This window comes from Anser brachyrhynchus (assembly GCF_964034855.1).
Source record: "Anser brachyrhynchus genome assembly, chromosome: 2".
Taxonomy (NCBI): Eukaryota; Metazoa; Chordata; class Aves; order Anseriformes; family Anatidae; genus Anser; species Anser brachyrhynchus.
Genome location: NC_137695.1, coordinates 110,751,593 through 110,765,140, shown reverse-complemented (window position 1 = coordinate 110,765,140; position 13,548 = coordinate 110,751,593). Strand labels below are relative to the sequence as shown.

Sequence of the window (13,548 nt, the reverse complement as noted above, 5' to 3'; positions counted from 1 at the left end):
TTAACAAGGATCTTTTCTTGTGTAGGAGTACAATCTGTGATCCTTAGAGCTCCAAATAAAATTTTTAACAAAATGGCTAAAAATTTAAGATTTTTTTTTCCACCATACATCTTCCTGATTTTGGTCTTAATTCAGAAAGAGGAATGGATTTAGTGAATTTTAGTAACACTTGGGGAAAAAAAAAGAAACCCAAATCTAGTCAAGACTTAAATCTACGCTATCCTTGTGTTAAAGAAATAAATAAAATACAGATCAGTATTGTATCTTTTGTCTGATAGTATGGGAAATAACAGGACCCTAGCACTAGTGTGTCTTCTGTCCCAGAGCATAGCCTGGGCTGGACAGAGCTCATATCTCAAATGAACGTGAAACTGATCTGTGTTCTCTGTTTTGGAAGAATAAATGTGGCCTTCAGAAGTATTTGGGTCACTCACTGTGTCTTTTGTACCATACCTGGTCTACCAAAGCTATTACACCAGTCAGTAGGACAGAGTTTTTTATATCAATGAATGTCTTAAAAAAGCTTAAATGAATTGTAATGAATACTTTAATACTGGCACCAGCTAAAAGCATAATACTAGCTAAAATAACACCCACACCCACACATAGGCTCCTCAAGCATCGTTTCTATAGTATAAGTAGTATCATAACTTAAATATTTTGGTAGTTATTTTTGCATTAGGAATAAAACAAACATTTGTAGAGTAGCAATGTTGTATTATTGGTGTTAAAAGTAGGTCTCAGTATGCATGAGAAACAGCTGCTCTTCCTGAATGGAAAAGTGATATATTTGTTCCAATGGGTGAAACATCCTTCTAGTAACTGAGCATACATCAGTGTGAACAGCACTCCTACCTTAATATGACCAGCAGAGTTTCACATTGTAAACAGTTGATTTAGAAAAATGTGATGAAATCTAAGTTCACAACAAAAACATCGAGTACCATAGGGAAATAGTATTATGTAGCTTTTGTGTTTCCTTGCTTTCCTTCTTTTTACAACATGCTATTTGTTTGCACTGAATAACTCTTTTGAAATGAAATTTCAAAGCTCTTACAAATGATGTGCACACCTCTTCTACAACAGTTAGTTGAATTTTCCATCTCCTTTTTTCCCTTTGTTTGTTTTACTTGAACAAATAAACAAACAAAAGATGCAGTATAGCAAGGTTTAAACCTATGCTTTAAACCTTTAAAAATACAATTCCAGAGGCTTTTTGAAAGAGACCGAACTCTGAAAGTGATGTTCAGATCCTATTTTTCACTATTTTTTAATCATAAGTTGAACTATAAAGCTGGGAGAGCAATTTATCTAAATACTTAAGCACTCTTTCCCATACATATATATTTTTCTTCTTTCAGAATGCAAATCTTCCTTGCTTCACTGGTGTATGACTTGTGAGGCACAGGTAAAGTTGTCTGCATGACTAGAAACTGAGGCTTGTCTCTAGCTTTTGTAAAACTAAAATCTTGTTTTTAGATACTCTGACACTAAAATACAGAATGTATGAGCTAGTGTATCTATAGGATATATCTATATATATGAAATTTGATAGGGTGAACAGCAGCTAAATCCTGATCTGCTGTTCAGCAAGAACTATACAAGAGCAAGATGCTGCCAGTAGAGAACAAGGAAGAATATGGTAATTACTTGTTTATTCATTTATCTAATACACAATTTGAGCTGTAAAGTTTGTGTAATGTGCAGCTTGAATTTGCCAACTTGAATGAAATCTCTACAACTTTCTTGTTCCCTTCTTTGTGATCTCATTCTCTTCTCAAAATACCTTCAGCAAGTAATTCTTAATATTTAGATATTAAGCTTTAGAGTTCTCTTGATTCTAAAGGAACTAATTTTTAACAGTCTTTGTTAATGATTTCAGCTATAAATTGTTTTTACCTAAATCTTTTGTACTCCAAACTTATGTAATAAATTTAATGATATTAACATCTTTGTAGAAGATCATTAAACATTTTTGGATTATTATTGTTATTGTTATTATTATTATTTTATTACCTTGCTACTGACTGGTTCTACTTTTGTCTGCAAAAATGGCTTTAGGGAATTTCAGAAAAGTAATGGTAGGTCTCAGTTATAGCCAAGTCTTCCTACCAATGTAAGGGGAAATGTTTGTAATTCTCATTAGTATATTTAAAAGGAACAAAATCCCTTTATGCTCTTGCTTGAATGTTTGTAAGGATTTGCAGCAACTTAAAGAAATGAATAAGCTGTTGAGTGCTTGATAGGAAGAAATCATTACAGTTCACGTTGCAAATGAGCCCACCTGTCAGGGGAGCTCTGCAGAAAATTGCCCTCAATTTTCGTATAGGACTTTGGCAAAAGAGTAGCAGGTGACTCATGAGAAAATTCTTTTCTGTGTCTGCTATCTTGTTTCATGTCAGGGGTAAGAACTAAGTAGAGACTTGTGAAGAATTATGCAGTGAATTATAAGTGAAAAATGAGAAATTTGAATTTCATTTCAGCGATGAGAAAAACTCCTTGGAATATTTTTAAAAGGAGCTCAATGTGAGCCAAAGAACAGGTGATGGTCCTGATATCAATGATGCTATCTAAATACACTGAAGCGAAAACTGGATAAGCAATTGAAAAAATGTTGGTAGGTAATTGGCTAAATGAAATAGGCAAATTTTGGACTAACTTATTTTCAGTAAGGCAGAAAAGCAGAGTGGATTTTTAAAGCGGATCTGAGAAAATAGTCACCAGAAAAATATTATTATTTTATATATTTAGATACAAGAAATTTACAAAATCCAGGGTAGTTAAAAATCTTAGGTTATCCTTAGTGGGGTGGGTTTTTTTAGGTGATGGTCTGTTGGATTCATGCACCTAAAAGCAGTTTTTTTTCATCTCCTTCATCCTTTTCAGCTTTTCTCTTTTCTCTCTCTCTCTTTTTTTTTTTCCTTTTTCACTATTTTCTTCCATTATTGAACTATACAATGTGTTCAGACAGTATATGCTTTCACAGTACATTAATATATCCTAGCAGTTATATTTATAAACAGATGCAAGTGTCTGGCAGGATGGATCATTATTTTGGGGCTCAGATGTTATTAATTAACACCAGGAATGTTGTGAAATAAGCTTGAAATCAGACCTGCCCCCTCCTGATGCAATGTGAATGGTTAAGTACTTTTCCTTTCAAATAATAATAGAAGGAACCCCTCCTCTTACTACATTGTGAAACAGTATGAATAATCAGTAAGTAATTACTGAAACTGTTGAAAATGGATGGATGTTGAAAATCCATAAAAAATCCTGAAAAATGTTTTTTCCTTTCACTGTCGCTGATTTTATTTGGCAGAAGTCTCCAAATGCGCTGAACTTATTTATTTTTTCTTGGTACTTTTTTTTTTTATTATTACTATTAATCTTTCTTTTCTTTTTACTTAGAGTTCTGTAGGTAAAGTGACCTGACAGAGGTGCTCCATTCAGAGGGGTTCTACCAAACTTATAGCACTTCAACTATTCTGTAAATAGATATGGAAGGGGATGCTCTGTGTAGAGAAGAATGTAGAAACTCTTGTACTGGATCAGACCAAAGGCCTGTTTAGCCCAATATCTTGTCTGATAATACTTCTGTTCTAAGGAAAGGGTTGAAGGAAATGACTGAACACTGTGTTCTTTCAGGTTCCGGTAAAAATCTGTTAATGACTGCCTGAACTGCTTTCAAATTATCAAGAAGTCTTGATGGACTTATTTTCCATCAGCCTTTTGGAACCTCTTTGTAAGTTTGGCCTCAGTGACATCTTTATGTTTCAAATCTGATTCACATGCTTTGCTTAAAAATAATTAAGAATAAATGCTTTTTATGTGTGTGTTTGTTTTTGTTTTGATTTAAAACTTCTGCTTGAAAATAGTGCCCTAGATACAAGAGATATAAATAAGGAATCATTTCTCACCCTTCATATTTGGATGTTGTCTCAATGGCTTTTTAAATCAGAGAATACTATTTTAGTTTCTGCTAACACAAACTATTTTCTCTATGTCTTTGATAATTTTAGTTACCCTCGTCTTACTGCTGTGGAAGTTTACTGTATACACTCTTCGAGATGGGATAACTGGAAACGTACTCAGTATGCAAAATGTGTGGCATCTAAGTTTGTGTACTGATTTAGTAATATATATATATTTATATATTTTATTCCCCCCCCCCCTCAAATTGTCTGCAGTGACTTGATGCTCTTTCACATGCAGTATTAACAGCTTCAGAGCTCTTTGCTGCATACAGACTTAAGGATGCTTTTCTCAAGGTGAATTCTTCATGTTCACTACTCCTGATTGGGATTTCCTGTCTTTGTATGCTGTCCCTCTCATTAATGTTGTCATGTGAATGTGGCACGGAGATGAGAGGAAAGCTCTCTTGGTAAAAGATCTTCAGGACTGTTCAGTCTTCATTGTTCAAGAACAAGGAACAATTAAGGCAGTTCACTGTAGCAGGCAAATTTCACTCATCCTTTCCTGCAGTGTTCTCCTATCAAGTGCTACCTGTCAGGAAAGTTTTCAAAGTTCATAAATATCGCCTGATATGGAAGCATCCTATCATGCTGTTTTGCTCCACCTTCCTTTTCTGAACTCCTGAGAAGCTGTCTGTCAGAACAACTGTATCTGAATTTGGAAAAGCACAAAAATTAACGAGACATCACTGTATGAATGAGGACCTCTTCTGGCTGTTTCCGTGAGCTTTCCCCATTAAGAACCACACTGAAAATATCTGGGTCAGAAAAGTGCAGCTGAAGAAAACACTGCGTACAAGAATGATACTATAATAATCCGAGTCCCTGTTGTCACACTTTTTAAATGGATGGGTGAGTGACCTCTATGATCTGAATATTTAATATGCCTAGTTTTTGAGGCCCCTTGCATTTTGCTGCTTAACAGCTCAGATCTTAGTTTCTTTACTTTCTTTATTGTAATAGCTGATGTAAGGCACTAACTGCAGAACACTTACAGAATTCAAAGGCAGTGACCTGTGAAAACTAGCTAGCAGTAGCCTGCTTAAAGACAAAAAATAAAAGCAAGCCTCATGTCTTGTATATTATCTACAGAAAACCATGCTTTATGTGCAAAAACTTATGTATTTTTCCTACCAATTGAATTTCCTGGAATGTAAACATGTCATTATAAAACAGTTGTAGAAGGAAAATCACAAAACAGACCAAATTTCCTTAATCCAAAGCATCTTTTTTGGATACCTTTTCCATATTAATCCCAGTGCCCAATAGACCATGTCAAGTGTAGTCCCACTGACTTTATGTGACTAAATCATTCTATTCCCCCAAAATAGAGCTATTTATGAAAGTAAGAGAGGCAGGATTTTACCCTTTATTTATCCCCGTAGTGCCTCCCCAAAGTCAAACATATGTCTGCTAAGCATCATTCAGAAATTGTTAGCACAATTTAGTTGGACACTTCTATACTGACCCAGTGACAGATGGTAGTATGGGAGTATGGTGTTTGAATGTATTACAAGTCCTGTGTAGGTGAAGCAACCAGTATTTAAGGAGATCCATTTCTGAAACTCCTGAGATTTCACACTGAGTGTGAGGATTTTTTGATGAGTTACTGTTTCTCTTTTCCTTCTGGCTACAGTTCAATTAGTATACTGAATACCTCTCCTTTATGAAAGTTCAGAGCATGCATTTCATTTCAGAGTGAATCACACAGAACATAATTTTCTTGGTTTACTGTCTATTATTGTAGTTTGCTATTGGCACTGTCAGAGCACCCAAAGGCTCAACCAGATTCTGAAAATACTTTGTGCTGGGCACCATAAAGACTTTATTAAAAGAAGTTTCTTGTCTGGAGCGAGACAATGAGGTCACTCAATATGATGAACGATGGAAGAGAATGGTAGTGATATTTTTGGTCTATTTATTCTTTAGCATGCTTCTTAAAAATTATTGCATATGACAAGGGTGTGACTGGTCAACATACTCCATCAATATAAGTTTCAGTAAAAAATGCAAATAACGGAGTCTGTTTCTGAATAGCAAGTATTAACAATTGTCCAAATGAATCCATGGTAGCAAGCAATCAGCTACAAGTCATTAACTCCTTCCTTAATTACAGAGGAGCCAAGATTGTAAATTCACTTTGTAGCTCACGAAGAAGAAAATGTTCTTCAGTTGAGCCTTCCAGCATTAGTTGCTGAACGACTTCAGCTTCTATCAAACTGATCATTTGATAATGACAGCACAGCATTAACATCACTGGTTTAATATTTTTATTAGACAATTGCAAATATTTTGCCCATATGAATCATTAAGCTACTGTTAAATGGGGAAACTTGTTTTGTTCTGCAGTCAGATGTTTACAAAGCATCACTCTGTACCAGGCCTTAGTTTCTGACAAATATAAGGGACAATAAAGACGAAATTGGAACTCCGTTTTTGAACTTCAGCTTTGGACAGGTTTTCTGATATAAGTTTTCTGAGTTTGCAGTCTTTGTTATTTTAACTTTAATTTGGTCAAACTTTGCAGTTTTATTAAGTTGTATTATTTATGTAGGATTTATGGTAGTATGGTATTATTTATGGTAGTAGGAAGGCAGGCGGGATGGTAGAATCATAGAATCATTTAGGTTGGGAAGACCTTCAAGATAATTAAGTCCAACCATTCCTGGTGGCAGGAATGAAAAAACATTTCCAGGTAAGAAATTAGGGTGGTGGAGATGACTGAAAAGGAGAAATGTAATTGTGAGCTGCAGCAAACTATGAGAGAGGAAGCAAAGTCCAGTCTGAGGTTACGTGGTAGCTGGTAGAAGATGAGTTGTCCACTCTCTCTGTTTATGGCCTCTAAACTGCTGAAGTCTTTAGAAAACATCCCTACTTCTGCCTTTCACATTCTGCTGCTTCTTCCTTATGAATGGGATTTCTGCATGGACTCTGATAGTAAAGAATGGGAAAGAGTCCATTCAACTTATATTTAGATAGATAGGTCAGGATGCTGATAGACAGAAAGTCTTGGATAAATCAATCCAGCAGAGCAAACTTTCTAAATGATTGGATTTTTTTTTTTTTTTTTTTTTTTTCTGGACTCATTATTTGCTTAAAATGATAAGTTTGCTAACGAGGCATGCCAAACATGACAAAGCATTTTTTCCTGGGAACAGATTATTACACCGATTAGATTGTCTATATTTTACCATTCTGTTTCTCGAAAGTTTGTGTGTGTGTATGTGTCTCCACATTCAGGCACATGTGCATGAGTGCGAGGCTATATCTTGGCAAAGCTACTCAAAGATGAGCTGCAACTTGAACAGCTGCAAAGTCTCTGAACAACAGAATTATTCATAGCACATAAAGGAAGAAAACCTCTTGAAAAAGGTTCAAACACAGTTATGGGAGGATCAAACTTTAATTTTTGATTTGAATGAACCAGCTCCTAAAGGCGTATGTAAGATGGGTACATTGGGATAATGGTGTTGTTTCAAAGTCCTTTTTGCATTTAAAAGTAAGCAGGATGCAGCAAAAGTATTGAGATCTGTGTGTAAAATTTATCTGTTTGCTTTCTTTCTGACAGTGTAAAATTAGGAATCCTGTGTTATGGCCAGACAAACTTAGTATTATAGAGGATAACATTCTGTGTGACTACAGTCCTCAATGTAGAAATGTCTGAAAGCATGTGGTTGGTTCAACTATGTCTATTTTGCTTAGAGCTACAGAATTGCTTACATCTCTTAATGATACACTTATTCAGAGATCATCCTTTTTGGCATAGAGATTAAGCCAGAGGGTGTGCTTTAATCCTGAGAAGACTGTATCTGAATCTAATGCTCTTGCTTTGGTTTTGTGTGGTCAGATTTTTTTGCACGTGCCCAATGCTACTTATAGTTTAAAAGATTATGTGGAGCTAAAGAATATAGATCTCCAAGCACAGAGGTCAAACATTTAAAAAGGAAGATTAGTGTGTTCTTTCCTCCCATGTTAATACAAGTAAAAACAGCTATCAACTTGCTCACAGGTTACGCTGTTGTCCACAACTGTACTGCTTGCTTTCTCTGCATCAAATAACAAGTGGCAATACTCAGAACAAAATGACACTTATGAATATATTTTATTCATAGGGAATTCACGTTCAATTTTGTTATGCCTCAGGCAGCCAGCTGGAGTGTAAAGTGAGTATCCTGTGGCTTTCCCCTAACACCTGTTGTTGCAGATAGCAGCATGCCTTAATGGCAGGCTCTTTCCGAATGACACCAGTTAGCGATATTTATGATTCCACTTTCTTTTCTCCCCACATATTTCCTATTAATTTAGACCAGGTCATATGTAGAGTGAAATACTGATTCAACCATGAACTCCGTCTTGCCTTTAGAAATATGTTGGGTATGAGTGAGTGCATGTGACACTGCCAAACACACCATTCTGCAGTGAGTGAGAGAGAGGGAGGGGCATGCAGAGCTGAGAGATGTTGCGTAGCCCCATTGTATTCATTGTACCATTAGAAAACAAAACCTACAAAGCACCTGACAAAATAATCAGCTAGAATTTCTTACACCAAAGCAAGAAGCATTTTCTTGCCTGGTGTAAATCATATAACTCTTTGCCACAGCGTTTTTAGGAGGTAAAAGTGTAAGCGCATTAAAAAGAAAGATAGAGCAAATGTTACCTCTGTCAGTGGTTATTTATTTATTTATTTATTGCATAGTGATAAAGTTGGTTCAGGAAGTTCTTGAAACTGATTGCTAGATGCAGAGAAGGCATTTAGTGGAATGATGCCTCTGTTTTACCTATTTCTTTAATAAGCCTCTGAGGTATACACACTAGAGGATGATATTTAGAGACAGTCCTTCTAAGACAAGCCCTTTCCTCCAGTACTTTAGTTGATTTTACTGTATTAACTATTACTGAAGATTTCAGATCACTTTTATGTGCTGGCCTGAAAAACGATGTTCCATCTGGAGCTTTGAGCCATTCCTGTGTAGATGTCCAGTGACAGCTGAGGGTAAGTTCCAGTCACTCATTCAATCTAATGTTAAATGCAAGTCAGATTTCTCGCTATTCCCCTGAGGTAGGATAGTTGGCAATACGGACCTGTGGGGTAAACCTGTTCTGCCTTGTTCTAGACCTTGACTAAGAACACAGAGATCTGAATACACTCATCTGGTTTGCCTGTTTTGTTTTAAGATTTTTTTTCCTTTCTGTTAGTAGTGATTTAGTGGGTTTATGGTTGGAGGGGAGAGTACAGACATTATCCATTACTTAAATGAGTAGTTATTTACAATGTTTTAAAATGTGTTGTCACTGGGGAGAAATAACATAATAATAGTTTAATTTGGGCTGGAAGGTACCTCTGAATATCAGCTGTATAGACATCAACTTGTCCTGCCTAAAGCATGGTCAACTTACAGCAAGCTGCTCAGGTCTAGCTTTGAATATCTTTAAGGACCGAGATTCCACAGCTTTTCTAGGGAACATGTACCAGCATTTGACCAACATTATGATGCAAAATTTTTTTCATATGTAATTGGAATTTTCCTTTTAAAAATTGTAGCAAATGAAATTTCCTTTTACAAATGTCCTTGTGTGCCTTTAAGAAGAATCTGTCTCTGTCTTCTCTATACCATTGCATTAGGCATTTGTAGACAGCAACAAAGTCTCCCTTGGCCTTCATTTCTTAAGGCTGAGTAGAATCAGATCTGTCAGCCTCTAGTTACAGGTTTTGTGCTCCAGCTACCAGATGTGCACCACCTTGATGGCTCTCTGTTCTACTTGCTCCTGCATTTCATGTCTTTTTAATCATACTGCAAGATGGAAACTGGACACGGTGCTCAGACATCATCTTACAACAACCAAGAACATCACTTCCCTGGACCTGCTGGCTGCATACTTTCTACAGCGTGGTTTGCAGTTGTGCCACAAGAGCACACTGCTAACCTATGTTCAGGTTGTTGCACATGCAGCCTGTAGCCTGCAGCTCCTTTTAGGTGAAGTTTCTCTTTAGCCAGTTAATTCCCCATCTGAAGTGCTGCATGGACTTATTATTCCTCTAGAATAGGATGTTGAACTTCCTGATTTTGCCATTAGCCTGCCTCTCCAGCCTGTCAAGGTCCCTTTGAATAGCAGCCCTGAGCTCCATGGCTGATGTTGGTCAGATAAGGAAAATAGATCAAATATTTGAAATATTTCAAAGAATAAAGCAAAAAGGTATATTGGTGTGTTTGTGTGTGGGAAGAGAAAGAACAACTTTTTAACACTGGATTGCACTGAGGGACCACTGCATGTGTCAGTATACCCTGCAGCACAAATGAAGCCATGTTTCAATCATGAAGTGTTCTTTAAGAAGAGCATGATTCTCTTAGTGAGATACTTATGACTGTCCAATGTCTCACACTCCCCAAGGTATGTAGATATATAATAGTCAAAGCACAGATATGAAGATGTTTCCAATACCTTACTACATTCAAGGTTAGGAACATGATTCAGAAACCCAGCAGATGCTGTGACTCAAGTAACTGCTGATGCACTTGGCAGCATGTCTGTATGTACAAACACTAGCAAGTACATTTTCATTTCAGTGTACATGGAAATTAGGCATGCAATTCATGTTGCCTACCAAATAATGGTATCCTTCTTCTCCATGCACTAGCCAGGAACTGCCAAGACTCAAGAGCTCAGCAGAGGAAAATGCCTGTTACAGTTGCCGTTATAATGTCATATGTGTATTCTCTAGGTCTTAATAAGCAGCAGAAGAAATAATTTACCTGTAAGCTGCACCTCTTCTGAAAAATGAATCATATACAACCATGTAACGGTGTCTGTAGTGGGTCAGAATACGGTCCATTGGCTTAATTATGTTTTCTCTGGCAGCAAGCATATAAGAAACTAAACATAGCCTGTTCAGCTTTCTCCATGATTCTGGTCAGGATTCTCCTCCTGAAGTACAGAAATTCTTAACATCTACAACCATCAGTGACAACGAATTCCCCAGCTTGATTTTGCCTTGTTTATGAAGAACTACATCTCTTTTCTTTTCTGGTCCTGCACCCTCCTAGCTTCATTTGAATTTGCTTTGTTTAAGAAGCAGTGAGTTACCAGACTACTTCAGAGAAACAGAAGCGATCACAGTCTATATTTTCTGCTTCATCTTTTCTTTCGTCCTGCCTGGTGCTCTTGATCAGCCTGCTTACAACTCAGCTATGGGAATTGGGAGCTTCTGCTCCAACAAGTTTTATTTTGTATTTCTATTTGAATTCTTTTGTACTAGTTGGCAAAGTTAGCAGGTTATACATAGCAGTGGCCAGAACAGAGAGAAGAAAAGTATGTGCAATCAGAAATGTTTTAATTTGTTGTGTTGGCAGGCTAAAAACACACCCACACAGGGCCACAAGAAGGCGGAGGAGCAGTCTCATGATTCAATACCAAAACAATTTCTGTGTTCACTTAGGTTCCTGTTATATACCCTCAGAAATGAGAACATCACATGCAGTGTTGTGTTGCCGTGGCAATGTGACACGGGCAGGACTCAAGCAATGATGTGTGTTGTGGACACTTAATGTGGGGGTCAGCTCACCCAGCTGATAAGCTCAGGTAACTTCTTCAGGCAAGCAAGACAGCAAATGCAGAATGAGGGCTGTCAAAGAGGCTGTGAGTTTGCTGCTATTTTGGGTGCATTTAAGTCACTAGAATAGCTTTGTTTTGTTTCTTGTTGGCAGTTTTGTGGAACTCTGATGCAAAAACCTACTCCTTGGTTTGCTGTATCTTCCAGGGTTTTGCTAGTTACTGTAAAGTTATGGCTAAATTAACACATACCTTTTTTTTTTTTTTCTTCCAATTTTTTGCCTGTTTCCTACTATCATTGTACTAACTTGGATATTTTTTTTATGTGATGGTAAGAAACTTTTCTGAGATGTGAGCTATTTAAAAATGAAGAAATATGTCCAGAGGTCTGGTATCCACCAGCAACACTGAAAAAGTCGCAGTCCTGAAACAGCAGTGTTAGCAGAGCATTCATACCATAGAAGACATAAAATTGTATTAAACCTAATGGACAACACATTTTTGACTAAAAGACTGATATGTTTTGACAAGAAAAGGTGACATAACGATAACTGGATATGGAAGTTTGAAATAAATAAAAAAATACAGGCTTAGTAATTTAGAATAACATAAGACAAATGCTTTATGAAAAGGTAACGTATAATATTTGGTTTTAATAGATCTTTCTGTCAAAGAGGTATAATTGACAAAGTTCTCTGATGTAGATTTTAAAGAAAATAATCTGACCATGTGCTAAAACACTTGTTACACACATTTCAATGGTAACAAGATTAGGTAGATAATAAGGCTAATATGTATCCAAAAGCATCATCCCCTCATGAAGCAAAAATGGCTGGCCTCCAGGGGCACCTGCTTTAGAGTCTAACAAAATCATTGGTGCACATATCAAATGTCACAGTTCTTGATTTGGTAGACAAAGGACTATGCTGAGTTATAATATATTACTGTGTAAAGACTCTTGATGTGGAAGATCAGAAAGTCACAAACTCTGGGTCAGAGCATCGAGCACACAGGCAGTGCTCCAATGTCCCTGCTTCAATGGGAGTTGTGTTTGAGAGCCTGGATCTTGACTATGAAGAGGGGAAAAACATAGTGTGCTTTTGTTGTAGCCTGGGCAGATCAGATAATGCTGGTCACTGAAGCATTTGGTTTTGAAAACTTGTATCACACACACAGGGAAAGGAGAGAAAAACAGAGATTTTATCTGCAAAACTGGTGCTTTTGAAGTATTAACTGAGTCATTCAGTGTCCTGGGAGCAAGTGGCAGGAAGAGCATCAGGAGGAATGTCGGATTAAATATGATGTACTGATGAAGGCATGAATAACATTTTATCTGAAGCACTGACAAGATGTAGTTGAGAGTATCCTAGCCTAGCATTTTCCTTTTGACTTTTCCTCCGATCTTTCGTTTTGCATGTTCTGGTAGAGCTTATTCTTCTGTGTAATACTTCAGGAAGGGAAGGGAAAAGCAGGCTGGAGATGCTGCTCAGGTTTCAAACACTGTTAGCAATGTTACCATTAATGCTGGTTTTAGTGGGAGGGTAAACTCTGTTCACTGTTCTAGTTTCTTCTTCCCAAAATGTAAGTCTCTAAGAATAAATCTCAGCCCATGTGAATAACTGTGTAGGTATTCCTATGTTTTAGCCATTTGAATAATTGGCTTAGTAAACGACTGTTGCTTGAGATGCTCTATTCTTCTCACCTTTCAACCAGAGATTCAGATACGATATATGAATTTGTAATCATCTCTGAAAAAGCTATAGAAGTGTGAGCAGAAAAACACTATTAAACCCCCTTCATTTAGCTTTTGCAGAATGGTTTGTATGAGACAATACAGATCAAACATTACCTTTGAAAAAATGAATGCAATGCACATCAATTGAAAGAACATCACTAAGCTGTCTTTTATTAAAAACCCTAGCAGACATAAGGAAGGCTGACAGTATAGTAATGTTATTATACACCTGCACAAGTTATATATGTATTGCTTCTTTCAGTATATTAGCTTTGTGCTGCTGCCAGTTGT

At 36.8% G+C, this 13,548-nt stretch overlaps 1 long non-coding RNA gene across 1 annotated transcript; it reads left to right on the top strand.

Moving 5' to 3' along the window:
* The first annotated feature begins 3,400 nt into the window (after nucleotides 1-3,400).
* On the top strand, nucleotides 3,401-10,450 carry LOC308190140. Its single transcript, XR_013946931.1, has 4 exons — nucleotides 3,401-3,745; nucleotides 8,087-8,137; nucleotides 8,876-8,967; nucleotides 9,696-10,450. It is a non-coding gene; the product is annotated as an uncharacterized lncRNA (long non-coding RNA).
* The last annotated feature ends 3,098 nt before the right edge of the window (nucleotides 10,451-13,548 follow it).